Source organism: Papio anubis, chromosome 18, assembly GCF_008728515.1.
Source record: "Papio anubis isolate 15944 chromosome 18, Panubis1.0, whole genome shotgun sequence".
Taxonomy (NCBI): domain Eukaryota; kingdom Metazoa; phylum Chordata; class Mammalia; order Primates; family Cercopithecidae; genus Papio; species Papio anubis.
The window spans coordinates 62,972,169-62,989,976 of NC_044993.1; the positions used below are offsets into that span (position 1 = coordinate 62,972,169).

The window sequence follows — 17,808 nt, forward strand, 5'->3', positions numbered from 1 at the left end:
CGGAGCCTAGTAAGTATCAGCAATAAGTCAAAGATCAGCTCGCCCCAAAGGACAAAGTTCTTCCTTAAAAAAGTCAGAGATGGCCGGGCGCGGTGGCTCAAGCCTGTAATCCCAGCACTTTGGGAGGCCGAGACGGGCGGATCACGAGGCCAGGAGATCGAGACCATCCTGGCTAACACAGTGAAACCCCGTCTCTACTAAAAAAATACAAAAAACTAGCTGGGCGAGGTGGCGGGCACCTGTAGTCCCAGCTACTCGGGAGGCTGAGGCAGGAGAATGGCGTGAACCCGGGAGGCGGAGCTTGCAGTGAGCTGAGATCCGGCCACTGTACTCCAGCCCGGGCGACAGAGTGAGACTCCATCTCAAAAAAAAAAAAAAAAAAAAGTCAGAGATGGCTGGGTGTGGTGGCTCACGTCTCTAATCCCAGTACTTTGCGGGGCTGAGGCGGGAGGATTGCTTGAGGCTGGGAGGTCAAGGCTTCAGTGAGCAAGATCGTGCCACTACAACCCAGCTTGGGTGACAGAATGAGGCCAGTGTCAACTGTGGTTGATGCTTCACATTGCTCTATCTCAGTCTTTTTAACAACCATCATATACAGGAATTATCAGTCCCATTTTTATCGTTGAGAAAATGGAGGCACAGAAAGGTTAAATAACTTGCCCAATGTCACACAGCTACTGAGTTGGAGTCAGAATTTGAATTGGGGCTTCTTGGGGCTTGCCAATTCCAAAGTTCACACTCTTCCTAAAAGAACAGTGTTTCACCAGGAGCTCAAACTTAATTACACATTTACTGCTCTTTAAAGAGGAAGGCCAGGCATGGTGGCTCACACCTGTAATCCCAGCAATTTGGGAGACCAAGCTGGTTTTGCCTGGGCAACATGGCAAAACCCCATCTCTACAAAAAATAGAAAAATTAGCTGGGCATGGTGGCATGCCCATGTAGTCCTAGCTACTTGAGAGGCTGAGGTAGGAGGATTGCTCGAGCCCAGGAGGCAGAGGTTACAGTGAGTAAGATGGTGCCACTGCACTCTAGCCCAGGCGACAGAGTGAGACATTGTCTCAAAACAGAAAAGAAAAGAAAAGAAAAAAAAGAATATAGACACGCAAACAGACTAGAAAGGGGCAAAAGACAGAAGAAAATTGATTTATTTAGGGCAGGATTTTGATTGAAGTGTTTTTCTCTTACCACAGTCTGAATAATGTTCAGATATCATTTTGTCATTTAAAGAAAGTTTTAAAATAAACTTTTCCATTATCTTGATATAGATTATCCATCTGAATTTACCCCAAACGACCACCAATTATATAGGGGCCAGCGTACCTTGCCAATAAATGGAAATGTGCTCAAGGAACACAGATTAATTTCAATAATGTTCAAAACAAAACCTAATTGAAAGCTGAATTAGCATCCAAATACAAACATTAATTTTTATTTGCCCACTGTGGATTATTCAACCACAAAAAAAATGACAGATAAATTGCTACATGATTCTACTGTCCAGGAAACCCAGATAGCGTATTACAGACGCCAATAACCGAGGGCCCCCAGATGGAAGCGTTCTGAGAATGCACTGCTTGACAGACAGCATCCATCAGAGCCCACTTAGGAGGCTGGGTGATCGAATGCAGCCTAGTCGCCCTCTCATCTTCTCCTGAAGCATCTAACCCAGGAAGTTAGCTTCCTCCCATCACTGCCGACTCCTAGTGAATTTCAGAATTTCAGAGCCGGCCACATAGCAATCAAAGCTTTCAGAGACAGAAAATAAGAGACCAAGCGCAGGGCAAAACGTCCCCTAGTTTGAAATTATGAGCAGAAATTCACACGGACAGATGTAGAAACCCCTCCCTAAGCTCTGTGTGGACTCAGATGCACAGAACAAGTTGGCAGAACTGACGAAGTGAAACACAGTGCTCAGTGCCTGGGGCTGGCCAGAGTGGTCTGAACCCCAACCCAGCTGGCCCGTCCCAGGCCTCAGGTTCCTGTTCTAAAACATGGGGAGAGTAATTCCGGCCCCCTAGAACCAAAGGAACCCATGGATGTAAAGTTCCTTCCGAGGCCGGGCGTGGTAGCTCACGCCTGTAATCCCAGCACTCTGGGAGGCCCAGGCAGGCAGATCACCTGAGGTCAGGAGTTCGAGACCAGCCTGGCCGATATAGTGAAACCCCGTCTCTACTAAAAATACAAAAAATTAGCCAGGTGTGGTGATGGGCACTTGTAGTCCCAGCTACTCGGGAGGCTGGCGCAGGAGAATCGATTGAACCTGGGAGGCGGAGGTTGAAGTAAACCAAGATCAAACCACTACACTCCAGCCTGGGCACAACAGAGTGAGACTCCGTCTCAAAATAATAAATAAATAAATAATAAAGTTCCTTCAGAGAGTGCCGAAACGGTGAACATCCAACACAAAACGTTACCTTCTTTTCCCTGCCTACATCTAAAAAAAAGAAAAAAAAAAATCAGCTGCAAGAATGAATTTTAAAACTTTCCAAAGGGATCTGCTTTTCTCAGTGATCAGGTGTCTGGTGTGGGAGGGCATGCTTACTGGGGAAATTTCAAACCTTTATAACACGACCTTCCAGTCAACAACTGGAAATAACCTAAATGTCCATCGATAGGGGAGTTGTTAGGTAATTACGATCTGTTTGTCCAAAGGGTGGGAATCTAAGAAGACTGGGGCCTTTTTATTCCTAGATAAACTGATGCAGACTCAGCACCAGAATGAAAAGGCAGGAACAGAGTACGTGGTAGGGTCCCTTTCAGGTAAAGCTTTTCAAAGGCTACACATGATGGTATAAACACGACTTTTCCTGGAAAGATGCCTAAGAATGCATTGGCATCTTGGGGGAATAAAAAAAATTAGTGGCACTGTGTACACACCCACACAAGCACACTTTTTTTTTTTTTTTAATACCTTTTGGTTTGAGATTTCTAATCATGTACATATATTAACTTTATTTTAAACACTCAGCTGGGTGTAGAGCTCATGTCTATAATCCCAGCACTTTGGGAGGCTGAGATGGGAGGATCGCTTGAGCCCAGTAAGTAGTTCAAGACCAGCCAGGTCTACACAGTGAGACCCTGCCTCTAAACATATAAATATAAATATATATATAATAAAAATTCAGCAGGGGTCATTTGGACATGGACTATTTTTGCTCCCTTTTATTCTATATTTTTAAAATCTGTTTTTGTTTTTTTTTTTTCTTTTTCTTAAAGCTAACACCAAAACATCACAGGTAGCATGTAGAGGCTGGTAGAACTTGGCTGGGAAGTGTGGGCAGAGATTTGTGACCATTTCTGCTGCTCCTGTCACCCTCCTTCTGGCTGCCAGCCTCCAAGGATGCTCCAATCTGAAGCCCCCAGGAGAAGGGTCCCTGTCCCGTCTCTCACCACTGTGCTCTCAGCTCTACCCCACGGTGCCTGGACCAGAGGTGGACAGGCTGCTGCTGAGTAAGCTCATGGCTGTAGGAATGAATGTTTGTACCAGGCTGTACCCAAAGGGCAAGACAGAATGATGAAAAAAGGAGAAGGAGGAGAAGGGAGGGAAAGAAGGGGGAAGAAAGCCAAACATTCTCAGGAGCTAAACATAGCACAATGAAAGAGCAAGCTCACCCAAACTAACCAGAAGTGGAAAAGCCCACTTCAGAGTAAGAAATCAGAAGGCGTTTGGGTTGATTTTCTCAAAAAGAAAGTACACAACACATGCCCCAGGGAAAAGTATTCTGCAAAGAAGGTCTACATTTCCCAAATGCCACAGGTTTAGGTTTCACCACGCGCTGAGGCTGGGCTGCAGGAGGAGCATGAGGGGAAGGAGCCTCCTTGCTGACTGCAGTGAAATACAAGGGAGCCTTGAGCTCTGCAGCTGGATATTTGGGCTGACTTTGGGGGTCAGGGCCAGCTGATAGTCAGCAATGACATTTTAGAGGTGCCCTGGGGCCTAACTACTCCCTAAGTGCCTGCACCTGCCTACTGGTTAATGATGTCTTCCATCAGCCTTGAACCCCTTCACGTAAGGCTTTGGTCCTTGCTTTTTCAAAAGTCAAATACTTGGGGAAAGGTGAACCCCCAGGGGTCAGTCTTTCAGGGAATGGAGGAATCTGAGTGCAGAAACTCTGCAAAGGGCAGCAACAGGGTATGGGAGGGAGGATGGAAACAACCAAAGACTGGGTGCCTGAGGGAAAGAGAGGAGACCCACGGCTGAGAAGACAGATGTCAAACAGAACATGTTCTACCAGGTGTGGGTACAGCAGCTTACAAAGACTTGGACACAGGCTGCACATGAAAAAGCAAGTTGCAATCAACAATTAATGATTCAGTTTATGGTTAAAATAAAACCAAAACTATAGAGCTGAAACATACATGTATATCATGTATTCCTGGGTTGATAATTACATGAAAATACACAGAGAAAGGTCTGGAAGGATATACAAACTGAGAACAGTGGTTCCCTCTGAGGAAGATACTGAGGTTGGAGGAACTTTCACTTTCTGCTCTACCTACTTCTACATCATTCAGTTGTTTTATTACCAGCACTATTTAAATATTACCAGCACTAGAAAATTTTATTACCAGCACAAGAAAATATTACCAGCACTATTTAAATGTAAAGAACATCTTTACAGAATGCATTAATGCCACTGAACTGAACACTTAAGAATAGTTAAGAGAGTGAATTTTATCCTTATTTTATACAATTTTAAAAAAACTTTGAAAAGGCAAGTTTAGAAGTTAGGATGATGATTCTCTTGGGTGGGGTGGAGGTATGGGTTACAAACTGAGGAGGGGCTTTATGGGAAAACCAGAAATGCTTTCCATCTTGACTCGAATTATACATGAATATAATCGTGTGTACAAAATCATCAAGCAGTACATCTAAGATTACTAAACTTTTATGTATTTTATTGTATTTATGTGATTCCTCAATTTAAAAAGTTTCCCAGGCTGAGTGCAGTGGCTCACGCCTGTAACCCCAAGATTTAGAGAGGCTAAGGCAGGAGGATCACTTGAGCCCAGAAGTTCAAGATGAGCCCAGGAAGCATGGTGAGACCTTGTCTCTACAAAAAATACAAAAATGGCCGGGCGCGGTGGCTCAAGCCTGTAATCCCAGCACTTTGGGAGGCCGAGACGGGCGGATCACGAGGTCAGGAGATCGAGACCATCCTGGCGAACACGGTGAAACCCCGTCTCTACTAAAAAATACAAAAAACTAGCCGGGCGAGGTGGCGGGCGCCTGTAGTCCCAGCTACTCGGGAGGCTGAGGCAGGAGAATGGCGTAAACTCGGGGGGCGGAGCTTGCAGTGAGCTGAGATCTGGCCACTGCACTCCAGCCCGGGCGACAGAGCCAGACTCCGTCTCAAAAAAAAAAAAAAAAAAAAAAAAATACAAAAATTAGCTGGGTATGGTGGTGTATCCTGTAGTCCCAGCTACTCAGGAGGCTGAGGCAGGAAGATCACTTGAGCCCAAGAGGCTGAGGCTGCAGGGAGCTGCGGTCATGCCATTGCATTCCAGCCTGGGTGACACAGCAAGACTCTGTCTCAAAAACAAACAAACAAACAAAAAACACCAAGAAGTTTACCAAGAGGATTTTCAATGAAGTCAAATTGCTGTAATGCCCTAAATACAAGGTAGGAGAAAGTGAACAGGCGGTAGAGCTGGATTCACTGACCACTAATGATACGAGGGGAGCTGAGGTAAGATCATGAAGCCATAGGCCACACCTCTCAGAGCCCACAGTTCACCCCAGACAGGTGAATCCTGGTGAATCCCAGTGAATCCTGCATTTATTGCCACATGGCCTGTGCAGATGCTGGAAGAGAAGAGGTTCACACAAGAGTGATGGGGGCCACAGAGGAAGGGAGGGAAAATGTGCCAGGGCTGGGAGGCATAGGGGAAGCTTAGGAGGGCTTGATAGAGAACGAAATGAGTGATACGAGTCTTGGATGTCAACAGAAGTTCAGGAGCATGTTCAGGAAGAAGACAATAGTAGGAAAGCCAGCTCAGAGCCCAGGAGGAGCCAGCTCCCTAGGTGTGTCCAGAAGTCACTCGTCTTTTATTTCTGCTAAGGCCTAGGTCACCTGGGCCTGGTGCTTGGTGACAGTAGTGGCACCCTTGGACCCAAGGGGCTCGGCCAGCTCCCCAGGCAGGGGCAGACATACAGCCGCTGGACCTTGCAGGAGGTCAGGGCAGTGGTCCCGGGTCAGCCAGTAGCCTCTCAGCCAGGCGCTAGCCCGTGCTGCTCATAAAGGGGTTCTTCACACTCATTGCCTCAGAAGAGATATCGGATGCCTTGACTCAGTGCCCTACAGATGCAACGTGTTGAGTGGGTTTCTCAGCATCTATTCAGTGGTGCAGCAGGGAGAGGAGAAAGCAGTGGTTGGCGAGTGACCAGGAAAGGGGATGTAAGGGCACCAAGCAGCCTGCCCAGGGAAGAATCTTGGTTGAGCACGAAGGAAAGAAAGAGACCAGTGGCCAGAGGCATCAGGTAAGGGAAGGAGAGATCCCGGGGCCTGGGATTCTGTCTGGATCTGTTGGAGCTGTCATGGTAATCAGGCTAAGAAGACCCTTCCAGGCTCTCCCAGGCTGAGCCTACTCACCCTCTGAGGATGCTTCCTCAAACGGCTCTGCTAAGCGATTTGAGAAGTAGGAGAAAGGTTTTCCCCTTAAGAAAGGAGGCAGGTCATGTTGACTAGCAAAAAACATGCCCAGGCAGACCTGGCTCCAAGTCTCAGACCCACTTTCTACTAGCCAAGCGACCCTGACCACAGGAGCCTCAGTCCTCATCTGTAAAACAGAGACAAGAGTAGTTCCATATCACACGCCACCATGGGAGTAGTGTGGGATCCAACAGGCAAAATGCCTGGTGCAAGGGGGCACCAGAGAAATTTTCATTGCCCTTCAACCCCCTGGCAAATAGATCACGAGGATGGAAGACAGGGCAGGGGACGGGCTTTTAAGGAACAATCATATTCTGTGCTTTAAACTGGACTCCCAAGCTCCTAGCAACTTACTGCTCGCTGGCCTTCTGGTTTGTTAGTGGGCTAGACTCAGCCTCCCCGACATGTTCCTGGGCCCCTGGCTAACCTTCCTCATCTCCAGCCTCAGCAGCCAGGACTGGCAAGGTATGGAGCAAGGTACAAAATCAGGATGGGATTCAGAGGCCCGGGGTCCCACCCATCGCAGTTTGAGTCCTGGCTCCACTGCTTCCTACCTTCTCCTCTATGGGTCTCAGTTTCCACAGCCATTAATGGGCATCATATTAGCATCTCCCCAACAGTGCTTCTGAGAGGTGCCAACAGATGGCACACTCTTGTTATTCTTTCCAGGTAATAACAGCCATCCTGAATACTCAGTGAGCACTTAAAATGTGCCCAGCATGGCTCTGAGCACTTTATACATATTGTCTTGCTTTATCCTACAAATAACCAAATGGGGCAAGGAACTACACAGGTGAGGACCTTACCCAAGATCACCCACTAGTGAGAGGCAGAGGCAGGATTTGAACCCAGGAAGAATCTAGCTCTGGTGCCTAGGTGCATAACCTTCCTGCCAGGAATGGCTCAAACACCATTCCCTTCCATATACATTTGCTGCACCTCCCAATGCTGGGCCAGCTTCCCGGGAGCACTGATGTTAAGACTACGCCATGCTGATGTCACACTAATCAGAGAAACAGGTAGTTCTTCGCAACAAAAGGGCAGTGGCAGTTTATATATCACTTGACAGGTGGCCCTCTGACCTGACAATTACACGGTTGTCTATAACGTGACTCTTTTCACAGTTTTTTTTTTTTTTTTTTTTTTTGAGATAGGGTCTTACTTTGTCACCCAGGCTGGAGTGCAGTGGTGCGATCTCAGCTCACTGCAACCTCCGCCTCCTGGGTTTAAGCGATTCTCCAGCCTCAGTCTCCCACGTAGCTGGGATCACAGACACGTGCATTTTTCCACATTTTTATCTCACATACACAGAGACAAAGTCACAGGGGATCACACCCACTGTAACCAACAGCACTATAGCACATGGCTTGGCCATTGGCTGAAAAAGGAAGCCGTGTGACAGTGCAGCAGAGTGAACCTGTTCTCATCCAGAAGGAGGTGACTGGCAAGCAAGCACCAGTTGGGTGATGTACCCCAGGGTGATGTACAGACACATGCCTTACTCGCCAATCCAGGAGCCGCGTGGAGCTGCAGAACCAAAGCCCAAACACTCATGAAGAATGCACAGCTGCAACATCAGTGAGGCGATTTGACGGCACTACTGAATGTAAAGGGGAAGATGAAAGCTATGGAGTGGGGAACATGCAGAGGTAGCAGGCCACTTCCATTAACAAGGAGAACACGGCATTCTTCTCCATGAATTACCAGTTATCAGGGGTGTTGCAGCTGCAGAGGCATAAAGCAAGGCATCTCTCAGGAATTGGAACAGACTCACAGCACTCACAGGCCTCTCGCAGCCGCGTGCTCAGCACTTGACGCTGAGATAAGGAACAGGTAACATCAAGACAGTGCTGCAATTTCTTCTTGGAAAGCGACCTCTGGCACGTCACTAAGTCTGTAGGGGGCCAGCCTCCTCTCACTTGCATTCTCCATCCCAGGTCATCTTCTCTGTCCCTCTCAATGCCAAGCAGTATGTCTGGCACTGTCTCTGGCATTCAATCAAGAGGGAATGCTTGTGGGATGAATTAATTGCAAGATCCTCACGAGCATTGAACAGGCCTCTTCAATCACACAAAATGAGGCATCTCACACTCCCTTACTAAACAATGACATACCAAGCACTTATTTGGTATTTCTTTGGAAAGAGTATTTTACTGTATTTTGAAAAAGATGAACTGTGAAATATTGGTTATTCTGTTACTCGAAACAGCCCAAAATGCCACACTGCCCTGATATCTCATGCTAAACTGGAAAACATAATTGCAAGTGGTGATAAAAAGACATGGAATAGAAACAGTGAGATTTGGGGCTGGTCACCTGCAATCCCAATCACTTAACCTCTGGGAACCTTGGCTTCCTCATGGGGAGCGTGTGACAATAACACCACCTCACTCTTTTTCATTATGAGCATGACATGAGATGTTCAATGAGACAAACAAGTAGGCTTGCCTTCTTTTCTTTCTTTTTTAGACAGAGTCTCACTCTGTTGCCCAGGCTGGAGTGCAGTGGTGCGATCATGGCTCACTGCAACCTCCGCCTCCCAGGCTCAAGAGATCCTCCCACCTCAGCCTCCTGAGTAGTTGGGACCACAGGTATGCACCACCACACCTAGTTAATTTGTGTACTTTTTGTAGAGACGGGGTCTTACCATGTTGTCTAGGTTGGCCTCAAGTGATCCGCCCACTCCAGCCTCCCAAAGTGCTGGGATTACAGGTATGAACCACCAAGCCTGGCCAGGTTCACCTCCTATAAAACGAAAACTGTCCCTCTCTTCTGCCAACCCAGCATGTTTCTTGAATACTGGCCTCTCTCCTGATCCCATATACACCTAACTCCTTCCCACAGAGGTCTCTGACTCACCGTTTTTCATGTTTTGGCCATGTCCCCCCATCCCACCCCTCAACTCTCAGCAGGCCTAGCTCCCTGACCTCAGTTCTCAGTATTAGGCTCCCTCCTTAGGGGGGCTTCCCTCACCACACCTCCCAAAGTTGCTTCTATTTCCTTCTCATATCCAAATCTTAAATCTGTGAGGATGAGCTGGCTTACTGTCTATCCCCCACAAATAGACCATCAGGAAAGGGACAGATGTCTTGTTCATTTATGGCACCTGCCTGCAACTTGTAGGGGCTCAACAATTACTCGTGGCAGGGAGTGCACCAGGGTAAGTATGGCAGCCAGCCTCTGCTTCGCAGACAGAGCACATTCTGCTCATGTCGGAAAATGACCCACCCAGAACTCAAGTGTCACCCAGCACAATATTATTTGAGTGAATAAAGCTGTTTAATGTTATCTTTTTCTCTTTTTTATTTTCATTTTTAATGGATGCATTACAATTGTACATGGTTATGGGGTACAATTTGATGTTTTAATACATGTGTATGTCATGTAATGATCATATCAGGGTACTTAGCATATCCATCGCCTCATGTATTTATCATTTCTTTGTGGTAAGAACATTCAAAAACCTCTCTTCTAGCATGATCTCACTCATTTGTGGAATCTAAACAAAGTTGATCTTATAGAACTAGAGAGGAGAACAGTGGTTACAGGAGACCGGGCAGGGAGGCGATGCAGGGATGCGGATGGGGAAGATGGGGAGAGGTTGGTCAACAGGTACAAAGTTCCAATTAGACAGGAGGAGTGATATCTCGTGTTCTATTGCACAGAAGGGTGACTGTGGTTAATTGTAAGGTATTGTATTTTTTATTTGCCCATGAAGCTGACAAATCTGTTCCTGTGCTTATCTGGAGGCTACCAGGAAGCTGTCCTGGGGCCAGGTTATAAGCAACCCAGCAAGTGGTCAGCAGGCAATCAATTTCAGGCCAGCCAGGATCTGCAACTCAACTGGCCTCAGAACTCTCTAGGGAAACTCCCACTCACTAATCACCTCCAGGGATGAGAGCTGCACTGCCCTCAGGCATGAAACGAATGACTCACACCACCATCCCACTGTTGTGAACTGTGCTGGAATGCCCAGAAAGGGCAGGGGACTCAGAGAAGTAAGCAAAATGCCCCCTTCTTGCTCATGTGCAGCCCCCAGGCTCCCATCGGCCAAAGCATTCCATAGCAAAACCAGTTTCAAGGACTCTGACACTGCCCAAGACTGGATGTCCACTGCTCATTAGAGATATGTGTTTGATTCCTGTACTGAGACTTCTTACATCAAGACAATCAACGTTGACTGCAGGAACCATGCTAAACATGGGGACACAAAGACGAAGAGGTTCCAGTCTTCTTCCACAGCAACTCCTGAGTCCTCCAATGGCACACAGGCGCCATGTGCCTCGGACGCTTGTTCTCTCCCAACCTCATCTCCTACTTCCCATCCCCTTGCCACACTGCCCTTTGCTCTTCCTCCAACACACTAGGCACCATCTCACCGCAGGGCCTTTGAACTGGCTGGTTTTTTTTTTTTTTTGAGGCGGAGTCTTGCACTGTTGCCCAGGCTGGAGTGCAGTGGTGCGATCTCGGCTCACTGCAAGCTCCGCCTCCCAGTTTCGTGCTGTTCTTTATGACCAAAACGCTCTTCCTCCAGATATCAACATGACTCACTCTCTTGCTTCCTTTGAGTCTGTGCTCCCACCTCACCTTCCCAACGAGGCCAACCCCAGTCACCCTACTGAGAACGGTAACATCCCAGTCTCTGAGCACTGCCCAGGTCCATCCTCTGCTTCACTACTGTTTTCCCAGGGCTTCTCACATCTAATGTGCTCCGATGCCTGCTATTCGCTTTATTGCTCCTCTGTCTCTCTGCATGAGACCCAAGCTCCTGGAGGTCAAGGTTTTTGCTTTGTTCACTGGGTATATATCTCCAGGGCCTCCAACAGTGCCTGGCACACAGCAGATACCCAATAATTATCTGTTGAATATCTGAATAAATAATACTGACCTGGCTTCAGGTAACTCAAAGTCAGGTTAAAAATCTCAAATGTCCAAAGACGCTAGCTCAGTCATGAAAACTAACAATGCCACAGGGGACAGAGGCTAGAAGTGGTGCATACCTCATTTGTCTGTCCCCACCCTCAATTTTCTGATTTTAATTGAAACCCAGAAAAAGCCACCAATGGCCTGACGCAACCAGAAAAGGTCCCTATTCCACATGGAGCTGCCTCCGGCCTTGTGGCTGCCCCAAGCCCATTCTGTGTCACACTGCAGGACAGATATAGAAAAGCCAGCTAGGGTCTGAGTCACAAGGCTTCTTCCCCATCTGCCTCCTGCCCCTATCCCTGCCCACTATGCCCACTCCATTGTTACCAGTTGGCTTCTACAGGATGTAGCAATGAAGGCCCCTGCCCCTTCCCCGGCTAGCTGGCCTGAAGTCAAAACTCCTGGTCTTTGGTCACAGCCACCTGCAGCCCTGACTGAAGTCTGCTCCCTTTTCAAGTACTAAGGGACATTCTGAGACCCTCCTCAGTTGTCCAGCCCACCTTCTGCCCCAGGAAACATGGAGAGGCAACTGTTTCTCAGACAACGATACGCTCCTTAGTACTGGACCTCATGTTGCACTCTGGATTTTGATCCTATCAAATCCTTTTAAATGTGAACCAGAGTTGCCACATTCAATACTTTGGTGGGCAAGAATGGCACCTTGGAGCTGTAACTGCATTGAGGGATTAGGGGATAGACCTTAATGGCAAAGCCAAAAGGGAGAATATACACCAAGCTCTAATTCCCTTGTGGGAATGTTTGCGATGGGTCAATTAAGGCCCTTAATTTATAGAAGTCTATTTTTACCCTTTGATATTCACAGTCAACCTTCTCCCAGAAGCCTATCAGCATTTTCAGGAAGAAGAATGTGTGTGCCTTGGAACCAGCACTGATCATCTGGGGGATCATAAGTACAGTCAGGGTCATTAAAAGACTCAGGAACTCTAAACCTGGCCGGAAGAGGTGCTATCTGGCCTGATGTATTCAGCACTTAGGAGACTCGGCTAACATCAGATACAAGTTTGAGTTGTAAAGAAAGCCCTGCAGGGTGGGTGCAGTGGCTCATGCCTGTAATCCCAGCACTTTGGGAGGCCGAGGCGGGCGGATCATGAGGTCAGGTGATCAAGACCATCCTGGCTAACACAGTGAAACCCCGTCTCTACTAAAAAATACAAAAAATTGGCCGAGCGTGGTGGCAGGCACCTGTAGTCCCAGCTACTCGGGAGCCTGAAGCAGGAGAACGGCGTGAGCCGCAGAGGCGGAGCTTGCAGTGAGCTAAGATCACGCCACTGCACTCCAGCCTGGGCGACAGCGAGACTCCGTCTCAAAAAAAAAAAAAAAAAAAAAAAAAAAAGCCCTGCAGCAGCTTTCTTAGGAAGCTAAGTCAATGATTAATGCTCTGAATCTGCAAACACACAACCCAGAGAAGCAAGGCTGCTACTTTCCTAGGCAATGGCTCCACACACCATATCCTGGTACAGTATCCGGCTGGGCAGAGACTACTGCTACTAGAAGTGACAGGTATCCAGAGAATCATCTGGAAACCATCCTAACTGCTAAACTGCTATCTACAGATAGACTGTCAATGTCCTTATTTGGGGGTAAGCAAGCCTATTCTGCCCCAGAATCCTTAGACCCTGACTTCACAACCAGCCAACCATATGAACCCACATTAGCAGTTAAGTATTTATACTTTCCAGCTGGGTGTGATGGCTCACGCCTGTAATCCCAGCACTTTATGAGGCCGAGGTGGGTTAACTGCTTGAGCCCAGGAGTTCAAGACCAGCCTGGGTAACATGGCGAAACTCTGTCTCCACAAAAAAAAAAAAAAAAAAAAAAAAAAAGCAAAAGTTATCTGGGCATGGTGGCAAGTGCCTGTAGTCCCAGCTACTCAGGAAGCTGAGGTGGGTGGATCATTTGACCTGGGGAGGCTGAGGCTGCAGTGAGCTGGCACCATACCACTGCTCTCCAGCCTGGGCGACGCAGCGAGACTCTGGCCCCCCAAAAAAACAACAGTATTTGCACTTTCCAGAAATTAAATCTGGGTCTGGCCGAATGGAGAGCACAGTATACACACAGAGGGCTTCACCTACCACCACTCAATGGCAATGGCTAACATTGGTGCTGTTTCATCATCACTGTTATTACTAACACTTCTCCCTCTGTGCCTTGGTATCTGCTCAAAAGCCACCTCCCTGAGGGGCGCATGGTGTGTGTTTCCACATTCATCAGTCCAGAGACAGCTCGTAAGCCCAGGGAAGGAGGTTCCAGGTAGGAAGTGGAAGGTCACTGTGCAGCCTCAGGAACTAAGGTCACTATAATGATAACATCTAATATTTATGCACTTGCTGTGTACATAAAAAGGCTTTGGAGTAAGCACTGTACACAGCATTTAATTCTCATCATAAACCCACGTTTGCTATTCTCACTGGCGAGGTAAGAAATTGAGGCCCGGGAACACCTAGTAAAATCAGGGGCCAGGACTTGAAGAGCCCAGGGAAACTGGTTATAGCACCCACTCCACAAGGCTGCCTCTGGAGGTGGAACATGGACAGCACCAAAAGCGGCCCACTCCAAACCCAGCCACTGAGGCAAAGAGAAGGCGGCATTCAAGGGGCAGGCTAGGAAGTGATTTCTGCTCTGAGAGTCATTATGAGAATGTCACGAGAGCCCTTGTGACTCTGCTACCACTGCACCCACTGAGTCATTCATTCCTGCACCGAACACCTCCTGGGCATCTCTGGCAAGCCCCAGGATGGCACAGGTGGCACAGGCATCTCCGAGACATGGTCCCTGTTCTCATGGGAGGAGGGAAGTCCAGGGAGGGTAGGGGTCAGGTCGTTCCGGTGCACCACCACATCCCTCATCTCTCAGCACAAGTACACAACAGATGGCTGCTGAAGCAACGGATGAACAGATGAATAAATGAATGAATGCAAAAATGCAGGAAACTATTCCACAGAAACCCAAGAGGAAAAAAAAGTCCTTTAAAAAAAGTACCTACAAGTAATGATGCATATCCCAAATTCTAATCTATATGTTCATTCTGCAAAAACAACGAGATGCTAGCAGTTTCAGAATTAGTGTTCTCCTACTCGGTTTCCCCACACAAGAAACACTATCTGCTCTGCATTCGAATTATAGCAAGAATTAGCCCTTAGCAGGAACCATATGATTTTAATGCACAGACGAATTTCAATTAGACATTCATCTAACCATGCTGATTGTTTTCCATTTAACCCTAAATTACAGTCCTTTCAAATAACTGTGATCTCCCCTCTGCTTCTCTCTCTTCAATTTTGGTTTGGTTTTGTGAAAGGTCTGCTGGTAAAAATGAGGCAATACCAGTAACTTATCTACAAATTACGGGAAGGAGAAAGTAGGTTAAAAAAGACCAAGAAACTTAAAACAAGTATGATCAAACCACATCCGAGTTGGGCAGGAAACAATAGGAGACTGTTCTCGTTCATAGGGAAGGAAGGTAAATCGTACCAGGACTATTGTCAAACAAGTCACAGAAGGAATTCAGCCTGTGCTCTTCCCAAACCTGAACAATAGTCATCAGATTACAACCAACTTCAACTTCACACTGAGAGAAAGGTAGTAACTGGAAGCAGAAAGCTGACACGTGGGCTGGCAATTCCCTCCACACTACAGAGTCTCATTTTCAGTTCAGGTGTCCACCACAACCAGCACTTATGTCCCAAATGCAGTTTGTGTGTCTCTCACAAGGGAGGTGAGACCTTCATCCCAAGAAGAGGCCATAACGGGAGAGAGAACAGATCTCCTAAAAACTTCCCCTGACAATGGTTCAACTACGGCCAGTGTCCTAAACTGAGAGGTTGCCAGTAACCTGCAATTTGCTTTTGCTCAAACGTAAATCCTATGTATCACTGTCAACATCCTGCTTGTGAAGGTGTACTCGAGTTTGGCAAGATGTTACCACTGAGGGAAACTGGGGAAGATCTCTCTGTATTATTTGTTACAACTGCATGCAAATCTATAATTATGTCAAGAAAAAATTTCAATTAAAAAAAAAAGTGCATAAAAGCAGGGTGCAGTGGCTCACACCCGTAATCCCAGCACATTGGGAGGCTAAGACGGGTAGATCACTTGAGGCCAGGAGTTCGAGACCAGCCTGGCCAACATGGTAAAACCTCGTCTCTACTAAAAATACAAAAAAAATTAGCCAGGTGTGGTGGTGCATGCCTGTAGCCCCAGCTACTCGGGAGGCTGAGGCACCAGAATCACTTGAACCTGGGAGGCAGAGGTTGCAGTGAGCCGCAATCATGCCATTATACTCCAGCCTGGGCGACAGAGCCAGACTCTGTCTCAAATAAATAAATAAATAAATAAATAAATAAATAAAATAAACAATGCTGCAAACCCGAGAGCCCAGCAATCTCTGATTTCGTCTTAGAACACCAAGTCTAGCTTCAGCACTGCAGAGGGTGTCTTACAGTAAGACAATTTGAGATGAAGCCACAGCAGCCATCTTCAGGTCTGGAAATCATGCAACCAAAAAAAAAAAAGGCCCAATACCTTAACATCAGTGTAGTCCCAGTTAGCAGTGGACAGATTTCACAGTAAACACGCCTCATCTGATGGGAGCAGGCTCTGTGAAGCTTCCTGTAGAAACGTGCATTGATGGGGACCAGATCTTCTGACTGTTGGAGAATATTCCAAAAATCTGGACTTCTCTTCCTAAATTTTAATGTTGGCAATTCATGAAATTTTCTTTTAAACACTGCACAGACCAAACCAAATGGGTCTAGTGGCCAGTTTGCAACCCGTCAGGCACTTGATGGGCACTTTATATATATATATATATTTTTTTGAGACGGAGTCTTGCTCTGTTGCCCAGGCTGGAGTTTAGTGGCGTGATCTCGGCTCACCGCAAGCTCCGCCTCCCAGGTTCACGCCATTCTTCTGCCTCAGCCTCCCGAGTAGCTGGGACTACAGGCGCTCACCACTACGCCCGGCCAATTTTTTTTTTTGTATTTTTAGTAGAGATGGGGTTTCACCATGCCTGCTCTTGATCTCCTGACCTCGCAATCCACCTGCGTCGGCCTCCCAAAATGCTGGGATTACAGGTGTGAGCCACCGCGCCCGTTCGGCACTTAACATTTTGCCCCCATCTCCATCAGCTCTCCAGAGTAGGGCTTGCGCTGCCTGTTTGCTAAATGGAGTGAAAGAACCTGCTCAAGGCCAGGTGGCTGGCGGGGCACGGGGCACCTCTAACCAGAGGCCCTGCTGGTTCTGCTGACTCAGCTTTCCGTGACTTACATTCATTTATCAAACACTACTTTAAGATAGTTGCAGAGAAATATCTAGGGCCCCATAAACTCTGAGTCAGCTATACATTTGCCAGATCGTGTGTTGTCATGAGATGGACCACTAGGAAAGTCTTTAACATATCACCCCTGTCACCTCTAGGCCAAATCCTCACACCAAACACTTCTTCCCTTTAGAGCACTTGTAAGAGTTGAGACAGTGAGTTATTTGCATATCTGATCCATGTTCATCTCTCTACTGTACTGTAAAGCTCGAATGTGGCACAGACTATTTATGACATTGTGTATCCCCAGAACTAGCATGATACTTGGCCCAAAGAGCTTCATCAACACTGCTGAATGAATTATGAAAGGGATAGGCCAGACAGGGGCCATGAAAAGGCCCCATTCAATTCAGCTGAACTAATGCCACCACCACTAACAAGGACAGAGGTTCTGGGAAGCTTTTCAGAGGCGCTAATGCTCCCCTGAATAACAAAATGACCTGGCCAGACCATCATACACCAAAAACAGCGGAAGGGAAGGGGCCTCTTGTAATTGTACTCCATGTAGTGCTGGCCTTTCATCCACAGGGTCACATTTCACCCATTCATGCAGGTGGGGCAGCAAATCTATTACCCCAGGGCGAGCCGGCCCTTTTACCAGCCTGGCCATTGCCTGAGCACCTGGCTGCAGAGAGGAAACCTGTATGAAACAGCCCTTGTATAAAACATACCGTGCTCATCTCACTTACCCACTCTAAGCTCCTTATGGCGAGGATCTCACCTGTCACTGAATCAGCTGCAGCCTGGGCTCAGCATAAGTGAGATGAGCATTTGTGCAGCCCAGGCTGCAGCTGATTCAGTGACAGGTGAGATCCCTGCTGTAAGGAGCTTAGAGTGGGTAAGACCTTTGAAAAGAGGGAACCAGGTGCATCAGGAACCAGGCTATGG

At 47.4% G+C, this 17,808-nt stretch overlaps 1 protein-coding gene across 11 annotated transcripts in view; it reads right to left on the minus strand.

Moving 5' to 3' along the window:
- Positions 1-17,808, minus strand: part of CLEC16A (C-type lectin domain containing 16A) — a 237,813-nt gene that overhangs the window by 180,365 nt on the left and 39,640 nt on the right. The window lies entirely within an intron of this gene.